Here is a 26,883-nt window from a genome sequence, read left to right on the forward strand (position 1 = left end):
GGGTGAGAATTAAGTCAGGAAATTGTATAAGAGATAAATTTGAACACAATGCCTAGTTGGTCTCAGGAAATGGCCAAGACTGATGAAGATCTGGTCAATTTTGAAATTCTTACTGGGTTCATTCATGGATGAAAAACATCAGGATTTTTACAACAAAGGTCACAAACAAAGTAGCTGAAAAATGAACTGCTCAGCTGCTGAGTAACTCTTTAGGAGCCTATTGATGTTAATAATGCAAATTTGTCCTAGTTTTTTATGAACTATTAATTGGAAAAAGTCTATTTATACAGTTATTGCAATTCAGATGCCATGGATGATGCCAATGTCTTTGATACAATATAAGTGGTAATAGTTAATAAATACTTTGAGGTCAAATTTTATCTCTTCCTTGAAGCTTATTCAAATACTTGAAGTCAGTCCCAATGAGCTCTCTCTTTTTAAGAATCTCTCTTTACATAACGTACTTCAGGGCCAAAAAAGAAAACACTTCCCCTTAGCCTACTGCTGAAAATCATCTCACAAAAGGCAGGTTAATAAGTGAGAAGGCATATGAGTTTATTAACGTGCATGGGAGAGAACCACAGTGATTACCCTACCATATAAAGGGACATAAGGAAATGTGAATGACTTTGAGGGGAGTCAATGATTATTAGGAAAATTCAGTGGGCTTGAAGAACATACAGTGGCCTGGGACAAAGTCTCTTGCGCTGCAGAGCAGACAATGGATTGTGGCAAAAGTCTATCCAGGTGTGTTGACAGACTTGTCCTTCTTCCTACTGAAGCAGTTCGGTTAATGAAAATTCAGGAAAGGGACCATCTTTGGTGGATCTGGGCTTTAGATGAGGGAACTTCAGAGAGCAACTTTATCCTGTGCTTTGGGAGAGACAGGAGACAAAGGATTGAGAGATTGAGAGCTCAGATAGGGGGCTGAGGTGGGGGTTGTCAAACCTTGAGCTTCTTCTTCAGTTCAGCATGTGAAAGTGCCAAATTTTGGGGTATAAGTTTCTGAGGCCAATATATTCATTGCTATATTCTACTTAGCACTTAAATGTCATCCTAGCTTTTTAAAGCAAATTTCTTGTTTGTGCATATCCACTACTTAAACAGATTAAAAACTTCTAGGTTCACTTGCCTTTTTCTAACACATTCTTAGTTCTTTACACATGAGACATGATTAATGCAGATTTAATGATTGGTTAATAGATACAAGTTTTCGGCCGGGGGCGGTGGCTCATGCCTATAATCCTAGCACTTTGGGAGGCTGAGGCAGGCAGATCACTTGAAGTCAGGAGTTCAATACCAGCCTGGCCAACATGGCGAAACCCTGTCTCTACGAAAAATACAAAAAAAAAAAAAAAAAAAAAAAAGACAGGAGTGGGAGCGGGAGCGGGAGCCTGTAATCCCAGCTACTCAGGAGGCTGAGGCAGGAGAATCACTTGAACCTGGGAGGCGGAGGTTGTAGTGAGCCGAGGTCACGCCATTGTACTCCAGCCTGGGCGACAGAGTGAGACTCCGTCTCAAAACAAACAAACAAACAAACAAAATAGATGTGAGTTTTTTTCTGTATGGCTAGGAAATGATTAAATAAAATACTAACAAAATTATATAAAATTTAAATGATCAATAAAAACATGTCATATACATTATACATAGGAAGCCTAGCACAAAATGAGTACATGGAGGGTTCTCAATAAACATCAGTTGCATAAATGAATGAGTCATGAATTCTAATTTTTGTCACTAACTAGTTGTGAGACATATTCATATCACTTCCTCTTTTGTAGACTCGGTTTTCTCATCAATAATGTGAGATATATGAATTTGAAGAATACTTTCCTACCAACCTTTCAAATTCTAGGAAGGTACTTGATGAGTTCCACAAAATATAAAGTATATTCTTAGCCAATGATAGACATTTAAAGTGCCTTAACTTATGTTGGGCCCAATATGTTCTTTCAAAGAAGAGCTCCACTGCTAAAACTGTTTGAAAATTGTTGGCATACATTAATTATAGTGTAGAAATTTACCTTTTTAAACCAATTTGAAAACATAAAATTTAAAAGGGTATCTTGCTGTCATTACATTACCATACAGGAAATGGACCAGAGGTCCTATTATTCCAGAAGCCACATTCAAATGAATTTGACATTAATTTTCTAGAAATATTGGAGACAACATTAATTAATTGCAAAGGCACATAACAGTCCTTTTGTTGCAGAAAGCAAGAAATGTATGTTTATTTGTCACGCATACCATGAGGAGCTTCAAATAATTTTTTTTTTCAGATTGGAATAAAAAATCTTATTTTTTCTCTTCTCATTCCATATTCTCTTTTTAGTTAAAAGAAGAGCATGCCAAAAACATTCTATTGAATTGCTCCTTTGATGAATGCTTTGGTTAGTTTAGGCTTGTTATAATAGATGATAATAATAATGCTACTAATAACAGAATTGTTATTTTTTAGGTGTACACTTTTTTCTAGAATTTGTATCCTCTGTGTTGACCACATTGTGTTTGCAATTATTTAGGTACAGATACTAGCTTACTTTATATATTAAATGCTAATAGGACCCAGTGTTTCAGGTTCACTTGTGTATGTCATAAAAATGAACCTAATCCGTTAAACTCTGATTTAATGATTGGCCTAATTACTAGGGATATTGGCAGTACTCACTTTTACATACATGATATCTGAGTACTGCCTTGTTGAGTTATTACATTTACATCTCCTAAGCCATTTAATGAAATTGGGTTTAAGTCCAGATGATCTCTCAGATTTTACAAACTTAAACCATTCCCTGACTTTCTGATTTTCTGCTAGAAAACAGTAATGAAAAGGAGAAAAGGGGAAAAACATGAAACTCATTTAAAAAATAAACAAAAGCCATTTCAAAGATATTGTCCCATACAAGAATGAAGAAAGGAAGATAAGTAAACGTAGTTAAAGCATGAGCCGTGATCATCACACAGTCTTCATTCAAAGACTGAATTTGCCTTTTAAAATTATGCATTGCCAACTCTTTGTGTATTAACATAATAAAATTATAACACGATAAGAAAAAAAAAGGTTTCAAAAAAGACCAGAGAAGGCCAGACATCTGATTAAAAGATGCTAAAATGTACAGCTCCCTGGAGACTGGAGTTCCTTTTTAGGTTGATTTTGAGGGACTTGTCCAGGCAGGGAGCCTTCCAGGAGGAAATGCATCCTTGTCTGGGGTTCAGTCAAGGGCTAGACTCCCAGGTCCCCAGTGAAAAATTTCTCTAGGAGAAATTCCTGAGGCAGGGCCCAGAAAGAAAGAGTCACCAGATCCTTAAAAGGGGGAGGAGAAGATTTACTCTCTCTGGTCTGACTTTCAGTTGCAACACTTCTCAGGCCAAGAGTATGCCAACAGCCTTTCTCTTCTGCTTTGCTTGTCTGTGGTGGATACTAGCAACCTATGTGGTTCTAAAGTATCAAGCTGAGATTATAGTATGAACGAGTTGGAACATCAGTAGTGCCAAGTGCCATTTAAAAATCTTTTCATCTTCTGTGTGTTGCTTTTGGAGAGGAAATGTACTCAGATGTGGTTTCCAGTCTTGCAGAAAAATGGTATTTTCAGGCTGTATGGGACTCTTACATCATCTAGTTTCAATCACCTCATTTTGCAGATCAAGAAACTGAGAGTGAGGAAGAAGAGACTGGCCAGAGTTACTTAGCTAGACAGTGACAGACAACAGTGGAACTTGTGGTAAGTTGTAGGGCTTCTGGACTTTTCCTTCCAATATCTCACTGCAGCCTCCAACTCCTGGGTTCAAGCAGTCCTCCCACCTCAGCCTCCCAGGTAGCTAGGACCACAGGTGTGCACCACTATGCCTGGCTAATTTTTAATTTTTTTTGTAGAGACAGGGCTCTTGCTATGTTTCGCAGGCTGGTTTAGAACTCCTGGCCTCAAGCAATTCTTCCACCTTGGCCTCCCTATGTACTAGAATTAAGTCATTATACCCAGACGATTTTTAAATTGTAGACACCTGTCCATTATTTAATAACCAAAAGACTTTATAAAAGTAATGTATTTTTATGCCTAAACAACAGTGTTGAGGCATTTTGATGAAGCCTAAAGTTTTAGTTAATATTTTGCATTGTGTAGAGATATTTACTTTAGAATGTGGCCTAGAATTAGGCTAAACATTTTGAAATTGTGCTCTGGTTTTGAAAATGGTTGACAATTTCCCATATTACATTCTAAAACTATAAACATCCTAACACTATAAATGCTTTCTTAATGGAACTATAATATATATTTAATTATATATTTAAATTATTACTCATTGCTAAAAATGTTCAGATCACATAAATGACTAAAGCCAATTAAAAACTCATACTATAGAGGACAGAAATGCCCAAATAGGTTTTAGTTAGTTGAAAACTCCCTTACTTATAAGCATGGATTAGGTTTTTCTTTTTCATTTCTTCAGCAGGCACATTTTAGACAACTGACAGCAAATCCATTATGTAATGGCCACTACAAAAGCTTTCATCAAGAGTGTGCATGTTTAGTGTCTCTGTGTGGGAGAAACTGGGTTATGGTAGTTGAAAAGGCAAAAGATTCAAGAGTAAGATAGAACTGGGCTTTTAAGTTTTCAGCTCCATGGATAATGCAATCAGAATTCTCTAATCCCGAGGTTGGAGCATTGGTTGACTATAGACGGAAGCCGTCTGCACCTTCAAAGCATTAGACATGGAGGTTCTCAGATATTTATGTACATGAGTGACATGTAACAAGTTATACATGACGATATTCACAGGAATATCATAAGGATCTAATGATATAATGTATGTGAATGAAATGTATACATTCTATACACTAGAGAAATCTTTTCTGTTTTTGTATTACATATTAAAACAAATGGATGCCTGAAAAAACATGCAGAGTTAGAAGAGAGGGTGTGAGAAGCAAATAGTTTTTGTAATAAAGTTATGGTTTAGAGCAGAGAGACTGCCAGGAAGCAAATGAAATATTGATGCCAGAATATCCAGCGTCCATGCTTCTTAAAAATGTTACCTATGTATGAGTCACTTGGAGATAATGTTAAAATGCCAATTCCGATTCAAGTTGTCTGGGGGTGGGTTCTGAGATCCTGCATTTCTTAAAAGCTCTCACGTGATGCTGATGCTGCTGGTCTTTAACACTTTGTGGTTTTGTGTATGTGTGTGTGTGTGTGTGCAGGAAGGTTTTATGTCTTCAGATTAAGGGTCAACTGAGTATCTTCTCAAGAAGAAACATTTCTTGGGGTTTATATGTCAAGGCAGTACCATCCAGCCTGGCTAACACCCATGTTGCTATACCATAAAAAAGCTTTCTACCCTTACTGGGTTTATTAAGTGTCGAGAAAGCATTCAGCTTTTACTATTTGGCTGGGGTTTCTGGCTGATAGCAGCAAGGTAGGAGTTTAAATTTAATAGAATTAGGAATAAGCAGGATCTAGAGAGAGACAGTCTATCCATTACCAAGGGAGAAGAGTTGCTTTTTGTCTCTTCACAAGGCTTTGTCTAATAGAGGTCTCTGAATGTTGCCTTAAGAATCTGGGACATGTGATTGGTTGTCTTAACTATCTTTTTCCTTGACATATCGCATGTTTACTATTACCTTAGACCCTTCGCTTTGCTAATACAAATATGAACAAATATGAAGAGGCCATGTGAGATTTCTCCCTCTTTTTATATTTTCAGTTCCATTTAACTAACACATACCGATTAGTAGGTTACAAAGTAGTGGAGGAGGCACTCCGAGGGACGTGATTGTCAGTTTACCTATAGAGGATACGGACATTAAAAATAACCAAATATAAGGCAGTTTGAGCTTAAAAACACTAGATTTGGGGCGAAAATATGCTTAGAGAGCTGAAATAAATTGAAATCAATTCTGCTGGGGAGCTAGGAAGACATTGTAAAGGAAGAAGTCTTTGAGTAAGGGTTTAGAACGTGGTCATTTGCACATGGTGACAGCAAATACTGGGGCCAAGTCTTTGTCGTGTTGTAGGTTTGTAAACAGAGAGCAAAAGCAGAGACCTATGTTAAAGTAATGTAAGAAGAACCATGTTGAAATTTAAAAGTCATTCTTTGGAATTCATCTTAAACCCTAGGTTTTGTATGGGACTGTTACAGATAAGGGATAACATTTTAAGGCAGTGTTTTTGCTGCATTTATCAACTGTTGATTTATTTTTCTACTGCACCTAGTTCTCTGGACCCAGCAGGAGGGAAGATCACCTTTTATATGAACATATCCCCTTAGCAAATAAAATACAGCCCTTCAGCAGGTATAGGAGTAAGATGGGGAGAAAAAAAATGATTCCAAATCCTCTTTAAAATCTATTTCTGTATTAACTCATTTATACATTAGGTGTTCCTTCATTGCAACTCACATGTATTACACTCACATGTAATACACTCACACGTATTAAAAATTTTCTTTTCTCTAACTTAGGTGAATTTACAATTCTCTTTCAAATAAGTGTTTTCCATGAAAGTTACACTGGAGTATTGGCTGGTCATAAAGAAGAAATTGTTTATATCTTTCCTTTGATATGCTCATGCTTAGCCATTTTTAAAAGATGATCCTGCTAGCCTCCTCTGATTTCTGATTGTCCTGGTTGGTGCTGTTGCCTAAGCAGAACAGGGCTGGGGTATTATCTGGTATCACCAAAGTCAATGTAGCCTGAGGATCAAACGTAGACAGAAGTGAGGATAGCCAAAGAACGTTAGCCATTATCCAATTGAAAAGCAAGTTTGGGGCCAAAGTCAGAAAGTGAAATACATTCAAAACTTACAGTTATTTAAGAACATGTCAGGAAACAGTGGCTAGAGCAGGGCTCTGTTGAGGGATTACAGTGTGGGGTATTTGTTTTTACTGGATATTGATTGTGTTGGCTGAGATGGACTAAAAGAGACAAGAAATGATTTACAAATGCCAATCCGTCTCTTTTACTGTCTACCCTTTAAGATATTCTCTTAAGAACACCAATAGTGTGAAACTTGTGCTGCTGTATTAACTTTGTATCCTTTTGAGTTCCACTGACCAAAACAGTGTACCATTTGGGCTGAGCTTGTTGTCAATATATCTGAATTAATTAAAATCCAGGAAGTGCACAGTATTAATTTATGTCTATGTGATTCTGAATTTTGTGTAAACTGTTTTCAGCAATGGCTGTTTGCAGATCACTTTGCATCCCTTCTCATTTGTGCTGTTGCTTACTCAGCAATGGCTGTTTGCAGATCACTTTGCATTCCTTCTCATTTGTGCTGTTGCTTACCCTTCTTTCACTTCTTTCCATTCCTTCTCATGCTCCAACTTTGGTGGCATAGGATATCGTGATATTATTTTGATTTTTGTCAAATCAGGCTGCCAAATCCAAATTCCAGGCAATACTCAAACTTCAAGGGCATAGATATTTCATACTGATCAGGGTTTTTGTGATTATCTAGCATTTATCTTCATTTTTTAGTTTAAAACAAGTAAACAACTAAGCAAGATATTGAAAGGAAATATACAGGAAGGTAGAATGGAGGGTGGCAGAATAAGAGAAAGGGAATGAAGAAATTAAACCAACATTTATTGGATGCCAACGAATACCAAACAGTTTGCCAGATTCTTTATATTCACAGTGCTCCTTAATCCGTACCACGACCTTGTCTTAGGGTTGTCATTGGGCCCACTTTATCAGTGGGCAAATAGAGAGTAAGAAAGATTCTAATCAGACGTCAAAGTCATGCAGGCACTGCCCAGCAGAGCTGAGGCAAGACTCTGGAACTCTAATGCTCTCTACCACCAGGCTGATAACTGCAGTGAAAGTTCTGTCCTCTCTTTTTCACAAAGTAGCTTATACTATGCCAAGATAAGCAATTTAGATAAAAGGCAGAAGAAAGATGAGAATTGAGTAAAAGTTACAGATCCACTCCCTTCCAACTAGATTGTTCTTTTCATTCACTTTGCACCTAACATATATGGGCTGCTTTATGGTGGTAATGAGCTTTTTATGTGACTATGACCTGTCTCTGCCTTAGTCAGCAATATGGAGTTGTGCTGAGTACTCCCTGAGCTATTTAGTCGGTTGATATATAGTCTGCTCATGCTTAATATGCAGAAATTGCTTTTTAATATAAATCAAGATGACTGTGTTTTTTTCTTTGTAATCCATATCTCAACTTCAGTGTTACTAGTATATGGTGTTCTTAGCTCTGCACATTTGTTTTTAAAGAGCTACATATTAAGCACTTGCTTCATACTAGTAACTGTGTTAGGAGATACATTTGTCAGGACAGTCTGAACTCCGCTGTGATAGTATATAAACCCTGAAGTCTTGGGGGATTAACATGACAGACATTTAGTTTTCTGTGTATGCAGAGTCTACTGTGGGCCTTGCTGTTCTCCAGGGCAGCTCCCTCTCAAGTCCTGTGTCAAGGGGCCATTCTGCTTCTATGTTAATGGCTTTGCCATTCCAACATGTGGCTTCCATATTGCTATTACAGGGGAAAAGAGAGCTGGGGGAGGGAGGTGCCTCAGGGACCTTTTTCCTGACTTTCCTTGGAAGTGACACACTATATTCTGTCCATAATCTTTTTGTCAAAATAAGTCATCTGGCCCCAACTAACTGTGAAGGTGGTGGTGAGGAGGGTGTTGGAATGTATAGGCTTCTCTATACCCGTGAAATAAAGAATTAACAGATACCAGTGAGTTCTACTGATACAAGCTCTTGGAAGAACAAAGATTGAATTTTTAAAAGTTATTTGCTTCCATGGGAACTATGCAGTCATATGAGGAAAATAATAATTACAGAGGAATATTTAGGGCTATATTGCAATTTGATAGGACCTATAGCTCCTTAAGCCAGCAGCTGCTGTTCTCTTTAGAGAGTTCCTTTTTCATCTGAAATAATTGACTCGGGACTTAAAAATGTCTGTCTGCTTTTGTGTTCATGCCGTCTGCTTTGTTTTCTTAAATATTAGAGGTCAAAATGTGTTGAAAAACCAAATCTGGGTCTTAGAGTTTTTCCTTGTGGTAGCTGTTTTTTTTTATTTTTTTTTTATTTTTTTATTTTTTTATTATTATTATTATTTTTATCATAGACTGAAGAGAATTTCCCACTGTGAGCCATGACTGGCAGAATGAAGCTGCACACCCTGGTAGCTCTTTCTCTGTTGGGCACTTGTTCTTTATGTCTCAGCATTTATGACTGGCCTAGGCAAATACTGAGATAGAGTTGTGGCACTGGCCATATAAAGCAGCAAAGCATAGGCAATTGAAGGCAATATTTTACCTTGAGTAAAAATAAGAATACAAATAATAATAATAAGGCCATGCAAATATGTTTAGGTTAGAGAGAATGAACAGATCCATGGAACTGGATTGAAGATTGTCTCATGTTAGAGATTCTAGATATTTTCTTCTTGGGTTTGGTACCTATGTTTCTGTTAATACTTTTGTATTAAAAGATAATTGGTAAAGAGCTACACAATTAATGAATGTCATGTTGATTTGTATGGGGGGAAGAATACAACCTGTACCATTTTTTTTTAAAGTTTTTCTTATAGTGAAAACACTTTTCATGATTTGTGCCTTATTTATAACTGGCATATGCCTTATCCATAGACTTAGGTATTTGAGCTTTTACTGTCAAATATTTTCTTTCAATCATTTGTCACTGTGCCTTGATTCTCAACTTCCATTGACTTTAAGGTTATATCCATATAATGAGTTTGCTTTGGCATTTAGACATATATTATGACCTCTAAGTAAAAGTTTTCAGTAAATCTAGAGAGGAGGTATGATAGTTTCTGGAAATTTGAAGATAAACTAGAAAAGTAACCTGTGAAAATTACACAAATAATAGTTATGATAATAATATAATCACAAACATTAATTGAGCATTCATTATAATCCAGCTATTGGGCTAAATGTTTTACAAGCATATTTTTGTTTAATCTGCATAATTGTGTGAGACAAGGACTATTATATCTGTCTGATTTTCAAAGTTAGCCAAGAATTATCCTGCTACAAGATAGTTAAATGGTTTCTAAATGTGTGGATGATCCACAAAACCAAAATATAACTAAGGAAATTGCTGCTTAAATTCTGTTTTTTAACTTGCATAAAGATAGTCTATTTTAACAAAAGTGCTGCAATCAGGATAATTGGAAACAGAGATAAAGCAGTGGAAATGTGTTTAGTTTTTATTCAAAAGTATCCAAAGAAAAAAATATACTACTTAGTACGGTGGTTCTCAATGGGGAGAAACCTTACGTCTCTACCTATAGGACATTAGGCAAAGTCTAAAAACAGTTTTGATTTTAGACTTTTGATTTTAGACTGGCATCTTCTGGATACAAACTAGGGATGCACTGCTAAACATCCTCCAATACACAGGGTAGGCCCTACAACTAAGGTTTTTTGTTTGTTTGTTTTAAGACAGAGTTTCTCTCTGTTGGCGAGGCTGGAGTGCAGTGGCAGTCATGTCTCACTGCGGCCTTGACCTCCTGGGCTCAAGTGATACTCCCATCTCAGCCTCCTTAGTAGCTGAGACCATACACATGTGCCAACATACCTGGACAATTTTTAAACATTTTTTGTAGAGATGGGGTCTCACTACATTGCCCAGGTTGCTCTAGAACTCCTAGGCTGCAGTGATCCTCCTGCCCTTTGCCTCCCAAAATGTTGGGATTTGCAGACATGAGCCTGGTCTGAGTTTTATCCATTCCAGATAGTCAGTAGCACTGAGGTAGAGCTTGTATAAAACATACTTCTCTTTCTAGATAGGTGAACTCTTGTAACTAAGAGCTCAGTCAGTGGATCTGGGGCTCAGGGTTTTGACCCTACTACTTGACTTTGGGAACTTAACCTCTTAAGTCTTCATGTAACTACTTATAAATTGGAAATAGTGATAATACCTTACAAGACTGCAGGACTGTTCTGAAGACTAAATGAGAGAATTCTGCAAAATGATTAGCATAGTCCCTTGCTCTGTTAGATGAACATTAATTCTAGCTGACAAAAAAACTTTGGTTAAACAAAGTATGTTCTTTGGGGACTCTTAAATACTACTGCTTAGCAGGTGTTAAAAAGAGCTACTTCCAGATCAGACAGCTTTATTTTGAACCATGTCTCCTGTACTTGTTAACTGTATGACCTTGGGGAAGTACCTTAGAACCCTCTGTGCCTCATTTTGTTCATATATGAGATGAGAGTAGTGAGTAATATGCATCTTCTAGAGTTTTCGTGAGGCTTAAGTAAGAGTATAAATGTGAAGTACTTAGAAGGATGTCTACCACTTACAGGCAGACGGTGGTGTTAGCTCTTATTATTCATATACATAATATTGTTAGATAAAGCATAACATATAAATTAATCTTCTGACCAAGTGAACATTACCCCTTGAAATACCAGTCCTATGTTTTAACAATTAAAGTAATGAAAATCACTCTACAATTATTTTTAAAACTCTTGCTTATTTAAAAATGAATACTAAATGCTTTTAAACATTTCATTGTTCACTCAGGGTCCTTGTTGTAATATTGCTTCTTGTACTAGATTATGATATAGGAAGCTCTTAGAACAATTGAAGTATGAGGGTTTTTCTTAATCCAGATTACTGAGACTTTTATTTTTGTCTTTAAAAAAAATACTGTTTTTATATCATTTGTATCAAAATATCATCTGTCTGCATCTAGAATCTCTATCTTGCCTTTTCTAAATAACCGCATTTGATCAGTTGATTAAATTTTTTGTTAAATATTAATAAATATTAATTTATTAATTAGCTGATCAAATATTTATTGACTGTGCTATATATACTGTGCTCTCTTAGGTAGATTAGAGACCAAAACAAAATGACTCTTCTTGAGGATTTTAATTTAGCAGAAGTAAGCATTGATGACATAATGCCAGTTAAATAACTATAAATTTAAATGTGATCTATGCTGTGACTGAGCCATTGCAGTTGCTATACTTATGGACAAACCCCACTCACGTAGGACACAAGATAGGCCTTCATAAGGAATTGATTGTTAAGCGGCAATCTAAAAACTGAGTGGGCATTAGCAAGGCAAAGAGAATGAGCATTACAAGTAGATGCAACAGTATATGTAAAGGTCCTGATTCCAGAGTGGGAGACATTAAAATGAAGGGATTTTTAAAAGTCTAGTGTGGCTAAAGACTGAAAAAAAAAAAAAAATCTAGTTGAGGAGTCTAGAAAGACAGCCAGGAGCTCATCACACATGGACTTCTAAAGCGTGTAAAATATTCCAGACTTTATCCGATAGAAAATGGCAAGCCAATGGAAAGTTGAAGCTTCTGAATAATATGATAAATTTTCATGTGAAGAATGACTTGGAAGTAGGAAAATATTGAGGCAGAGAAAACAGAAAGCATCTGCAGTAGTCCAGGCAAGATGTGATGAAACCAGTGAGAATCGTGTCTGCATTAGGAGTAAACAGTCTCTGAGAAATGACACCTAAAAATTCTCCTGTGAGAGGAGGGGTGATAGGTAGTTCATGAACTTGGAAAATTTTATTTTCACTGTTTTGGCTTTTTAATCTTTTACTTGTTCTTGGCCACATTCTGAAGGACTGCAGTTAATGAATAAGCAAATTCCAAAAGAATGAGAAGAACAGATGTATAGCAATAATAAAAATTATATATTATTTGTATAGTACTTTAACCATTACTATTGCATTTGATTAGCAAATTTTTATAACAAGTGATGTTTACCCTCATTGTCCCTAGCAAGTGACTATGGTCCGAGTTGATGTCTCTTAATATATTGGCAGTAGGAAATGCTTAATTCATAGGCCTTGATGCATAACAGGAAACTTTATTTGTCTTGTCTTATAGAGGTGGGTGAAACTGAGTAGAAGTGATCTTTCATTTTGTTCTTTGCATTATATGAAGAGAGATATAAAAATGTTGACTTTGGCCAGGCACGGTGGCTCACGTCTGTAATCCCAGCACTTTGGGAGGCCGAGGCGGGTGGATCACCTGACGTCAGGAGTTGGAGACCAGTCTGCCCAACATGGCAAAACCCCATCTGTACTAAAAATACAAAAATAGCCAGGTGTGGTGGTGGGCGCCTGTAATCCCAGCTACTTGGGAGGCTGAGGCAGGAGAATTGCTTGAACCCAGGCAGTGAGCCAAGATCATGCCACTGCACTTCAGCCTAGGTGACAGACAGAGACCCTATCTCAAACAAATAAACAAACAAAGTTGACTCTTCTGTTTGCATTTTTAGCCACTAGTGTCTTGATTAAAAATACAAAACTTTTGTTTACCTATGTAACAAACCTGCACATCTTTCACATGTACCCCAGAACTTAAAATAAAAATTAAAATAAAAAAAGTTACAAAACTTTCAGCATTTACGTAAGGAAAAAGTTAGCTATATGTATGTATGCAAATATGTGTTATGTGAAATATAAACTGTGTAAATATTAAGTATGTATACATGTATACACACACAGCCTGTATAGGGTCTTCAACGTCGATATTTTGATAACTGAATGTTCATTTTAAACATCTATAAAACCTGTTTATATGTCTAATTCTAAAATGTCTGTGTATATCTAAACCACTTCTAAAATAGGTATAAAAATATCTTAGGGTTATTGGGAGAATGAAATGAGATAATTTAGACAAAGTGATTTAGTACCTGGCACATAATAAGCATGTAAAATATTCCATAATAAGTATGTATTTAATATTTAATAAATATTTAATAATTTTTAAATATGCAGATATAATTAAAATATAGTTTTCATTATTACATATTGACTATGTCATTTATTATAAATGTATATGTTGAAAATTTAATATACTTATGTGTGGATACAAATATACATATATGGACATCTATACACTGTTAGCTATTGATTATTATAATAAAAATAGCTGCACAGTGATATTCAAAATGACATATCGTCTTACAGCCAGTTTTGGTAAAATTTGTTAGAGTTTGCATTTTATTTTGATGATTTCTGTCCTGAGGAGTTACTGTAAATCTGAATATTAATGCTAGCTGTTTTGTTTGTTTGTTTGTTGTGTTGTGTTTTAAGAGACAGACTGTCACTCTGTTGTTGCCAAGTTTGGTCTTGAAATTTGGGGTCAAGGGATCGTCTCACCTCAGCCTCCAGAGTTGCTGGGACTACAGGCATATGCCACTATGCCCAGCCATGAAGTTCTGACCCCACATGTACTGATTCATTCCTTATTTCTTATTTAAACAAATATTTACTGGAACTCTATTCTGTGCCAGCCCTTGCAAATCTTACAGTCCGATGAGAAATGCACATGAAAGCAAATAATTGCAATAAAATAGTGTGAACAATGTGCAACACAGTGGCCTTTTAAAGTAAGGGGGCATCTGCTGCTTTAAATGGCATATGGTTAATTATTATGGACATATGTGTCTATTGTTAAACTAAATAGGAAAGACTAGAAACTAAATAGAGGAGCATTTCTTTCTAAGCATCTATATTTGATTCATCCTTTTGTCTTTATCTGCCACCTACATGCTGCTGATGACATGCGAATGATTATCAGTAATTACTATCACTTTCTCTTACCCCAGATTCCTATTTCCATCTGATTTTTGGCAATCTGTAGGTAGATGTTCCATAGATATCTCAAATTCATTCTGCTTAAAATAAATTCATTGTGTTCCTACTTCTCACAAAAATTGTTTCTTCTCCTATATGTCTAATCTCTGTTAAATGTATCATCACCCACAAAATCACCCCAACTGAAGTCTGGGAGTTCTGATCAATGTTCAGTGCCTGCCTACAGCCTACTGCTGATTGATCATCAAATCCTCCTCATCTCCTGCCAGTTTTCTTCTTCTCCCTCTTGGGTAAACATGTGCATGGTACACACCCCTTATACCCCAAATTAGTAGGATAAGAAGACAATTTTCAAGTTGCTAGGCAGCAGCAGTTGAAGAGAAAGCTCAGAAAATTAAGTCAGTGACTTGGATATCAAAAGCTATCACTTTGTTGTCTCTTTTTTCTGCAAGTAGAAAATGTTTCTTCTCTTTAACACGAAATAATAAATTTAAATTCTTTTGATCTGTGAACTTCAAAAACAACCTCTTACATGTCTCCACATTGAGACATTTGCTGAATGTCTCTGTGCTGCCTTCCCTTCCATCACTGATATTTTGTACTTCCAAGGGGAGTTTGAGCTATGAACCTCAGAGTCCTTTTCAAATCTCTGACTGCCCAGGATGTGGATGAGAAATTAGTACTGCCATTTATGTTCACGGAGAAGTATGTTATTCACTGAGATTCATCATAGGGAAGAAATGACTGATATCACAGACATCACGATAATAAAAGATATCACAAATTAGCTCTGATTAGAGTCTGAGTCTCTGAGTGTTCTCAAAATTTTCTTCTGGTCCACAGTCTTTAAAGAGTCATTTATTAACTTACAAGTGTAAAGTGCAAAACTATCTGGAGCATAACATGTCTATAGTATGTGGTTCAGCCAGTCCCCCTTGTAGGATATCCTTAAAAACCAAATAAATTAGTGAGCATCTAGGTCCCAAAATCTAGAAAAATGCTTCTAAGTTCCTAAGAAAAATAACATTGGAAGAATAAATGAAGCTTTGTTTTATCCTTTTTTCATTTTTATGTGTTTTGTAAAATAGTTTGATATCCTGACAAATATGTGGAATGCTATTACTATTAACCATAAGGGCCAGATGCGGTGGCTCACACCTGTAGTCCCAGCCCTTTGGGAGGTTGAGGTGGGTGGATTATTTGAGGTCAGGAGTACAAGACCAGCCCGGCCAACATGGTAAAACCCCATCTCTACTAAAAATACAAAAATTAGCCAGGCATGATGGTATGCACCTGTAAGCCCAACTACTCAAGAGGCTGAGGCAGGAGAATTGCTTGAACCCGAGAGGCGGAGGTTGCAGTGAGCCAAGATCATCCCACTGCACTCCAGCCTGGGCAATGGAATAAGACTCCGTCTCAAAAAAAAAAAAAAAAAAAAAAAAAAAATTAACCATAGGTGAAAATGAAAAGTTTAAATGACTTTAAAATGTGGGATTTTAAATAGTATATGCAATAGCTACAGAGGAAAAGGCTGTGTAGAGGGGGAGGAATAGATAAAGAAGACAATTATTCCTTGAATAGGTAGAAAAATAGAAGATTAAATTTACTTTGAATATTTCTCAAGTAAATGGATTATTACTCTCTGAGCTCCCAAGTGACTGTTTTTTCCCTCCCTTTGTAAAAGAATTAAAACTTCTGATGTGCTTTAATACTTCGCATCTTGTTTGGTCTGTGCATCCTGATCTGGCATGATAGCCTGACATTGTTTGCAAACGGTGGTGTCATTGCAATATACATATTCATTGGTCCTTAGCTAAAATTAGGTTTGCTGAGTAAATAGATTTTGTGCAGCCAACCTAAACAGATCACTTCCCAGGATGCCAAGGAAAAACACTGTCCGTGGGACTTACTTCATACTTTATCAACATGTTATCATATTTACAAATGAGAGAAGGAAAAACTGGACCAAACGAAAAGCTGTGATTCACAAACATAAACCTCTCGAGTGCAGACGAGAGTCCTATATTTGAAAAGATGATTTGTGAGCATTCTTCCACAAGCAAGGGATCATTGTTAGTGGATGCTTATAATTCATGGTGGAGCGCTTTAGGAAAATATGCCTGCTGGTCCTTATGCTGCATTTATTCTGCTTTCTGTAGACCAGATGAATGTAGGATTATTTATATAGCGTAATAGCTTTCAGCATGGAAATAGATGGAAAGTTTATTACCTGTTTTCTCCCTTCCCTTAGGAGAGATTTTTTTTTTTTTTTTTTTTTTTTTTTTTACTTTGAAGTAAGATTCTCATAAAAAGGCTGAACATGACAGTGCATCTTGTAGTTTTCTTGGAATAAGGTCCAAATGGACTACAGTCCATTCTGCTTTGCCAATTAATCTGGAAGCTAGAGAAACATGGGCAAATATGAGGATAAAAATTCAATGGATTTTGCTTCACTTAAAGAATACAGTACTTCTCATGTGGAGATTATTCAGTAAATATTACAGGCTTTCTGACATTGCTTAGTTGAGGGTTACATAACTATAACTCTCTACTAGCTAATAGAATTCTATTTAGACTAGATGATTGAAGGAGATGAGAAAGCAATGAGCTATGAGATAGATAGGAGGTAACAGAAAGAGAAAAAGCTTCTGGCTGGAGTGTGGAGACCCTGGAGTCTGAAGGACATGGATTTGAATCTTTCTTTTGATTTTTACTAGATATCATGTCTGTCAGCTTCAGTTTTCTCTTCTGCAAAGCAGCAATCATAAACTGTCATGCAGACTGCTCTCTGGTTTATGTGGGTTAACATATGACTCATCATTCTCTTCACCTAGCAGGCATCAAGTCCACTCTGATTGGTAGATCTTTTTCCTCTTCCAAGCACATCTTTTTAAAAATATTAAAAATTAACAATCTATGTTAATAAGTAAATCAGATTGCTTCATTTTCAAAGAATTATGTGTAGGAATCTGTGATTTTCTATGGTACTTTTTTCCTTGTACTTATGTTATCTTTCCTCCTCTTTTTAGCACCCATTGTTTCTACAGTTTACATAACCACAACCCTCTGCTCTCAACAAGGAATAACTGAACGCAGGGGAGTCATCATGCATTCAGATGTGACCCTGCATACCCTCCATCAGCCTAAGACTTTTCACCTCTTTCTCTTTCCCTGTGTCTCCCTTTCCCTCCTCCCCTCTCAGAAACAAGCCAACCTATACTTCAGCTCTGTGACTTTTTGAACAGGATGCAAACATAAATATTTGAGGGGGATGAGTGCTAGTGGTAAACTTACTGACCTAATTCTAATTTCACAAACAGGCTGTGTTTAAAGGAAAAGAGAATAGAGATACAGGTAGGCTAAAATCTGTCACCATCATAACCATCATCTTCAAAGGAGCATCACCTACTTACGCAGATTGAGAGAGATAAATATAGGATGTTTTACCTGATGCTGATAATCCATTGGGAGGAGAAGAAGGGGAAGATGTATTTGATTTAATCAATTTTAACACCAACCTAATTTGACAAAGACTCCCATCATAACAATTACACACCTCTCCATTCTAGTTTCCCCATGCAGTTCATTCTCACGATGTTCTCTGCCTACACTCTTGCAGGGAGAACACTCTTTGTGTGAGTGGCTAGATTCTCAGTGAGCTGTGTTTCAAAGTTAACATCATATTCTGGCACCACATGGGTGAAGATAGAGAAAAACAGCCTTTGAGGTCTCACCTTTCAGGAGGGGAGGATGTGAAATTTAATTAATGAATGATGTAAGATCTTCCGGTATCCTGAGATAAAAGACTTTGTAAAATCAGAGAACTGCCAATTCCCTAGTCTAAGTGAATACCTGCTGAGCTAACAGGCATTTAAATAACTTTTGAAATGCAAAATATGCAGCTTGTATATGTACATATGTATATATGTGATATAAACTACATTTTAATCCTGGAAGATAATTTAAACTGTCCCCTCAGGTTACATCTTTAAAAATTGAGGCCCAGAAATGGATTTTCTCAGGATCATAGAGCTTATTAGGACCAGATGCCAAAAGAGAACTCAGATTTCTTAGACCCAGTGCTCTGTGCAACATGTAAGATAGCCTCACTATTGATATTCTATATTTAATCTACGGAATCTAAGAACTGGCCTCAGACCACTTTCAAGTGTAAGCAAGGTTAGTAATGTTATATGAAAGATCACAGATGATTTTTCATCTTATTGGGCATACAAGAAGATATGGGCTTAAAGCCAAATCTGTGCTAGCAAAATATTATTGGCAACAATCCATGCCATTTGCCAAGGCAACAACTGCGTTATGGGATCGAGTGAAGTTTAATGTGATATTGTGGTGGTATTGAGGCATTGTTGAAAATTGGTCATAGGAAGTATATAGAGCTTTTCTGCATAGCAAACCAGAGGAAAGACCCAATAGTGAATGTATTGCCTAATATTGATCTAGCTTATCATTGTTGCTGATATGCTAGGAGACTCATCTGAGTCATAGTGGAATGAGCTTAAGACTTTGAACCAGATGAGTTGACAGTGAACACCCACTTTGGTATTCTCCTTACTAACTGCATGATTTCTGGCAAATCACTGAACCTCTCTGACCCTACATGTAATTTTTTTATAAAATTGGAATAATAATTTCTAGATTATGTGGTTTTAGGGAGAATTATATAATTTAGGTAAAGTTGCATTGAATAATGTTTATCACATATCTATGTAGTCTATCAGTTAGAAGTGTAGTATTTTGAATCTAAATCTAAAGAAAGATGTCAGTAAGAATTGGGAAATATATTGGGGGTTTGCATTGTAGAAAGCAATCCTCCAGAGGTGGAGAAGGAAGTGTTTATACAACCAATTAGAATATCTATATCTTCCACTAATTAGGTAGCTTCTCTCAGATATGATTGTCACACTTCCAGATATTACCATACTTACCTCACATATAGGTGGCAAAAGCCTGTTTGAAAAGGTGAGACAAAAAGAGGACAATATAACTTAATATGTTGGAAACTTTATTTTTATAGGAAAGGTCCATTTTCCCTAGCTCACCTTGTTAAATGTTTTAGGTTTTTTTTTTTTTCATTTTTCTTGGTTTCAGAGTCAGCTTAATTAGTTAATCTTGAAGTCTCCAGAGGCCACATCATCCCTGTCTTTCATTTTTCAATTTTTTTAGTGGAGTTCAGGCCAATTCATGACAAAAGTTTTAGCTATTCAAATAGCTCATGTCTGTTTCTCTAGGAATATGCAATTTAGGCTATTGTTTTAGGTGGCTTCAACTGTCTGGATAATTCATGTTTTTATGCAGACAGCTTATAGGGATTCATTTCCACAAAAGTTTTTACTGGTCTCTTCATATTTTACAGTTGGTTTAGTCTTAGTCAGTAACAGTGGTCTATACAGCAGGTTATTATGGGTTATTGTAGTAACTTTTATTTTAAGAAGAGGGGATTGACTTCTATTTGTTTAACATTGTTTGGGCAGATTTCTATCTGACAGCAGAGGATGGGAAATAAACAAAATGACTTTTGAAAGTATTTCAACTTTATGAAGCTATGAGAGTCAAATCAGTTAAAGTAAATAAATGGATATCACAAGTTTTTATTGTGTTGTTGATGACTCCAATTAAGGATAACATTAATTTATTTAGTGCCTATTTTTGTCACATTGTTCTTAGATGTTCTTCATGCAGGCTAAGCATTTTACATACGTTATTTCTTTAACCTCAACAACAAATCTGTAAGGTCAAAAGTATTATTTCAACTTTAGAGATGAATCAATAAATAAAGGCCTTGAAGAAACAGTAGGCTATTTTCTCATATACCTATAGATAGTGAGTAAAAGAACTGAGACTAAGAATATGGTTTATCTTGAGTCTAAAGATCGTGATCTTTGGGCTATGTTGCATTTTCTTTGTGTTAAATTGTATTTGTCAATTATATTTATTGTGGGCACCACAAGTCTTGAAAAGTGTAAATCGTAGAATGCTGAAAAAGTCAGGCAAATAATGAAATAATTGGATTTGGGGCATATACAGATAGATTAAAGGTTATTAAATAAAGTCCAAGTTGTGGGGAGGGGTTTTAAACACACATGATAAAAGACATAAATGCTAGATGGAATTGGAATTATATATAAACCAGATCAACATTATATAATAAGGATTTTAATGAATGTGGAGGCTATTGAGTATTTGACAGCCTCTATAGAATAAAAAACTATTGGATTTTGAAACTCATCCCGTGGGAAATATTGGACACTCAATCACTTGAGGAATAAAAGCTAAATTGGATAAAGCATATCTCTAATCTCCAAAATGATCTCTCTGTGCAAAATGCGTGCACAAACACACGTACCATTCAAAGGTACTTTTAAGCTTTACAAACTACATACCTCAGTGCATTTAAATATTAGTCTTAATCTAAATAAAGAACACACTTAAAATGAAAAACCTTTTTAAAAATTAATTTGCAGTAGAAACTAAACTATTGAAGGATGAATTGTAGAAACTGAAGATTCTTTACAGTTAGATGGAAAACATGCAAGTCATTTAAAAATAATTAGTTTTGCAAAAGTATACATGAATGGAAGGTCTTGGAAAGGAGGCAAAGAATTAATTTCCCCAAAGACACTGCAAATAAAATTGTGGTTGGCACTTTTCATTCTGCAGAAACACCTTTTATTGGTATCTTGTCTGTTCTCTTGGGTGACATTTTAAAATAGTGTGTGCACTAATGATTGTCCAGTCACACAAATGAGAAAGGCAATTTTGAAACATTCCATTCTGGACAGACACTCCGAGCCCAGCGTTGGTTGGTCTCTTCTTAAGGAGGCCTAAAAATAAATTGCAAAAGGAGTTATTCAGACCTCTGTTAAGTGGGAGTTTCAGGTTCTGCAGTATCTCTTTATCCTGTCCAGTGCCCCTGGATGCTCATTATTTAGCAATGAAAGTGAGGATCATGACACGAAAAGAGGCCATTCAACTGCCCTGACTTGTTTCTTTTTGTCATTTACTGTAGGTCCCTGAATCACACTAGCCCTCGTGATCTCTTGCTCCATGTTCACTTAAGTTCTAGAGTCCTTTCTCCGACTGATTTTTAAAGGCTTCTCTATGTATTTAATCTCTGGCACCCCAACCACTTCAGGCCTCAGTGGCTTTGCTGATTACATGATAAGAAGTGATGCTGTTTTTGCCATGTTAACTAGTATCCACTGGACTCAGGGGAATATATCATTACTTCCCCCCTGCAAACATAATAAAGGATGGACCCATTACCCTGCCATTCAAAGTTTTTTATATTATGGACACCGTCTATATTTCCAAACTTTTTAGTATATTTCTTATATTTTCTTTTCTATATTTCTTAACCTTTACTTACATATGCCTTTGCTCCAATGAGACTGCTCACTGTTCCTGAGCTGAGTGCTTGGCCACTTTCCTGCTTTTGCTAAAGTGTTCCCTCTGCCTCTACTGTCTTTCCTATTTCTTGTGTTCTCTCTGTTCTATTCACATGTGTCTGACAATTGAAACAATATTATTACCTCCTAAAAACATCTCTTGATCTTCCCCACTCAATGAGACTCTTTCCCACTCTAAACCTGCATGGTGCTTGCCTGGAGCCTTCCCTGTGGAGTCATCTTCATCCACTTCGAGCACTCATTTTGTCACCTAAAACTTCTATCACAGCAGTTTTAGCATAGAAGGTGATGGATAAATATTTATTGAATGTACAGGAATTATTTCTTTGAAATCCACTGCTTTATTCAAGTAAAAACTGAATTCAGAAGCAATTCAAAATGCCCAGAGGTAGAGAAAATAGATAAATGTGTTTCAGCACATCAATGCATGGACTATGCTGCAGTAATTAAAATTAAGTTTATAAAGAAGTTTTAATGCCTCTGGAACATGATTATGCTAGACAGTAAACGCTTAACATCCACAAGGAGTTCTTTCTGTTTCCTTCAGAAGTCTATGAATTTTTAATAATAGCATAGTAATAGTAGCTAACTCTTACTGGATATTTCTAATGTGCCGAGGCATCTTGAGCTGTCCTCTATCTTGCTGAATGCAAACAAATACATGGGGCCTCAACACAGTTCAGTGATTTTCCCAAGAGCAAACACTTTAAGCGAGGCCATGAAACAAGGTGACTAAGAGAAAGGATACTGAAATTAGAACTCCTGAGTGTCAGTCATGGGGGCTCCATCACTTGCAAATTACTTGCCCTTACTGGGTAGCTGTTTTGTAACTATACAATGGAGTTATAACAGTTGTGAGGAGCAAACATGGTAAGTAGGTACAGTACTTAGCACGACACCTGGAAATGGGAAAGCTGAAGGAACAAATAAACTATTTGTATATACAGAATCTAGTATTATACCTGGCTAAATAAGTATCTGTGGACTGAATGAAGAAATGGAAATGGTATCTGAACCCAAATCTGACTGGCATTCTTCACTGAACTCTCCTGCCTCCCAGTGGCATCTTCACCATTGATGTCAGTTACTGCAAACATAGTAACAACAAAACACATTGAGTTCCAAATTATGGGCAATCTGATAGACTGATTCTTCAGTTTAAACTGTTCACATTCCCTGCATGATTCTAATTTGTCACTTAGAAAAATACAAATGATTACAAGTCAAGGACATTTAGAATAAAGTAAAAACAGTTGAACATGTGAATGCCAAGGACTATTGTAGTGTTAAGGGGAGAAAACTGAAAGCAAATTAGAGATACATAGGATAATAATTGTGAATTTAAAAAATAGAGTTGAACAGCACTTTGGGAGGCTGAGGCATGTGGATCACCTGAGGTCAGGAGTTCGAGACCAGCCTGGCCAACATGATGAAACCCCGTCTCTACTAAAAATCCAAAAATTAGCTGGGCATGGTGGCCGGCAACTATAATCTCAGCTACTCGGGAGGCTGAGGCAGGAGAATTGCTTGAACCTGGGAAGCGGAGGTTGCAGTGAGCTCAGACTGCACCACTGCACTCTAGCTTGGATGACAGAGTGAGACTCTGTCTCAAAAAAAAACCAAAAAAAAACAAAAATAGGGTTGGAAATAGACTGAAAAAAACTTTAAAAATACACCAAAACATTAACAGAGATTGTATTTGTATTGTAAAATTATGTGCTTCTCTTTTAAAATAGTTTTTAATATTTTTGTGTACTATTTAATATTTTATTAAGTTTCATTCTGTTCTGTTACACTAAGAAAAAATATTATTTAAAAAACTCAGGTCTTCAAAAGTTAAAAAATTGAATTTATTAGCTCTGACTCTAGAGCATTTTAAGCTTAGATTCAGTTAGAAAGCTGTTGCTTTGGCCAAGAAGATGGACCTTTAATGTATATTACATGATTCTGTACAGTTTTGACAGTGATGAATTCAAACTTCAGAAGCATTCTGCAAGGTCACTCAGAGAAGGCAGTGATCACTCATATTTAGGCCATCATTCTAATGAATATAGTTAGGAATAAAAATGATTTTTACAAGGCAAATGCATATCTATGCTTATAAAACCAAATAGATTGACTGATAGCCATTATCCACTAGTAATCTATCTGTATTTATTATAACATATATATGAAAAGCCTAATCAAATGAAGTGTTCAACTCTAAAACTTTTATGACAGTTAACAATTTTTGGGAGGTGTAGGATTTGACAGACTTTTCTGCCATAAATCTTGACATATTTTAGTGATTATTACTCTGGCACAGGAGATAAATGATTACAGGAAATCATAGTCTCAAAAGGTTTACCATTCCTAAGTATTTGGACAATTATAAGCAACAAATATATAGCCCTGATGAAATACAACTGAGGATAATTTGGCATGTTGAAATTCCCTCTAAGGAGGAGTGATGTAACTGTTTTCTTATTTCTGACATTTATTAAAAATAAACTTTACTGTGTATATTTAACATGGGTTATATATGATGTTATGGGATGCATACAGGTAGTAAAAAAATGTTACTATAAAGAAGCAAATTAACACGTTTATTATCTCACATAGTTACCCATTTTTTGTTTTTATGGCAAAAGTAGCTAAAATCTACTATTTAGCATGAATACTATACACAGTGCAATTTTATTACCTTTAGTTCTCATGTTGTAGTTTACATCCCTAGACTTAAGTATGCATTCTACATATTTGCAACTTTGTATCCTCTGATCTACATCCACAGCACCTCCACCCCTGGCCCCATTCCTTCCCCCTCATGCCCTGCCCCTGACAATCACTGTTTTGTTCTCTATGTCTGCATATTTGGATTTTAAAATCCTACATGTGAGATTGTGCAACATTTTCTGTGTCTGACTTATTTAACTTAGCATAATGTCCTCCAGATTCATCCATGTCATGGCAATTGGCAAGATCTCTGACTTTTTAAAGGGAAATAATGAATGATTATCTTTAAATCCATTTACTCGTTTAACAGGTATTTATTGAATATCTCATATGGGCCAAGAATTGCTCTAAGTACTCGAGATAAAGCAGCAAACAAAATCAACAAAAGCTCTGGCCAGTTCTGTGCTTAGAACATAGAGTAGACATGGGTGGGTTGGTAGAAGGATATATTAAAGAAAACAAACAAATATACAAAGTGTGTACATGTCAAGGACAGCACTGTCTCCATAGAAATTTCCTCAGTGATACAAATATTCTATAGCTGTGCTGTTCAATATGGTAGCTACTGGCTATAGGTGACCATTGAATACTTGAAATAAACCGAGTGTGACTAAAGGACTCAATTTTAAGTTTTGTTTTATTTCAACAAATTTAAACTTCAATTTGAATAGCCACATAGGGCTAGTGGCTACCGCATCCGAGAATGCAGATCTAGATAGTTATAAAAGCACAGAGCGTATGTGAGGGATGGGCAAGGCATAGAGAAGTGATTGCAATTATAAATAGAGTGGTCAAAAAATGCATCTTGAAGAGACATTTGGGCAAATATCAAAAAGAGGTGAAAGAGCCAGCCTTGCAGATATTTAGATGATAATTGTTTCTGGCATAGGATTGGGAAATGCAGAGATCCAGAAGTGGATGTCACCTGGCTTGGAAGAGTCATGGAGACCAGTGTGGATATGACAGAGTGACTGTGTGGAGAAAGGTAGGAGATGAAACCAGAAAGGCCATTGCCAGGGTGGGGAATCAGGAACTCTACCCTAAGTTTGGATGGATGGATGGATGGATGGATGGATGGATGGATGGATGGATGGATGGATGGATGGATGGTTGGATGGATAGATGATAGATAGATAGATAGATAGATAGATAGATAGATAGATAGATAGATAGATAGATAATAGATTCTTCATCTCAAGTTCACAATTAGAAACTTACAAGTCTCTTAGTTCCTCTGAAGATCTTTGTTGATGTGGAGGCTGGTTAGAATATTTTACAGAAACATGTTCTTATTTCAGATTCACTGAGTCTAGAATTTTAAATGTTCTGTGATTCTCTAAGTAGCTCTTGGACTTGCATTTTCCCCATCACACTGAGAAACATTTATGACCATAACCCTTCTTAGGCCTCTCCTTGCCCTAGCAAAGTTACTTTTTTATTTTATTGGGATTGAGCTCATCTTTAAAATTCAATTGTAGTGGAAACATGTTATAGGAAAACATTTCCCAATTTTAATAGGCAGATAATACTGTAAAATTAATGAGAATTATAGGTCATAATGCTAAAGGAGATCTGAATACAAAACATTTTGGAATAAAAAACATTAGTTATATAAAATTGTATAGGATTTAAGGAAATTTTAAGTATTCAGATCTGTCTTGAATTTCATCTCACTGAAATATACCTGTCACATTATAAACCTTCTCAATGTATATTGACACTTAGCCACCATATAATAGACTTTTATTTGAGAAATTGACTTTTTCTATGATTTCATTTTTAAAACAAATCTGATTGCTTTGCAGGGATATTATAATGCCCCCCTTTCCAAAGTTTATTTTTAATCAAGAAAATGTTTAAGCAAGGCTGTAGTTTTCTTCAATTAAACTTCAATAATTTGGAACTGCCATTTTTCAATTTAGTTTTCAAAATTTGTATTTATTTAGTTATCTAGCTAGGTCATTTCTAAATAGTCCTTACTAACAGATGGAAACAGATGAGAAAAGATACTATTAATTGGGTACCTAATATGTGCTGAGGCCTAAAAACAGTCATATTATCTGTCATTTATTGCATGACACTGAATAAATTTACTGAGTGAGCAATACAATGATGAAGAATGACTGTTAATGTTATTGTTTTATACATATATACT

General features: G+C 35.9%; 1 protein-coding gene across 4 annotated transcripts in view; it reads left to right on the forward strand.

Moving 5' to 3' along the window:
- The window catches only part of LRRC4C (leucine rich repeat containing 4C), a 1,344,784-nt gene that overhangs the window by 1,209,551 nt on the left and 108,350 nt on the right, over positions 1-26,883 (forward strand). Inside the window, exon 5 of one of the 4 annotated variants that reach the window (XM_030918790.1) lies at positions 3,649-3,728. The exons of the other annotated variants lie outside the window; for them this stretch is intronic. The gene's annotated coding sequence lies outside the window, so the exon portion shown is untranslated. The remainder of the gene's footprint in view (positions 1-3,648; positions 3,729-26,883) is intronic. 4 annotated transcript variants of the gene reach the window in all.

The sequence above is a fragment of the Rhinopithecus roxellana genome, chromosome 15 (genome assembly GCF_007565055.1).
Source record: "Rhinopithecus roxellana isolate Shanxi Qingling chromosome 15, ASM756505v1, whole genome shotgun sequence".
In the NCBI taxonomy this organism is placed as follows: Eukaryota; Metazoa; Chordata; class Mammalia; order Primates; family Cercopithecidae; genus Rhinopithecus; species Rhinopithecus roxellana.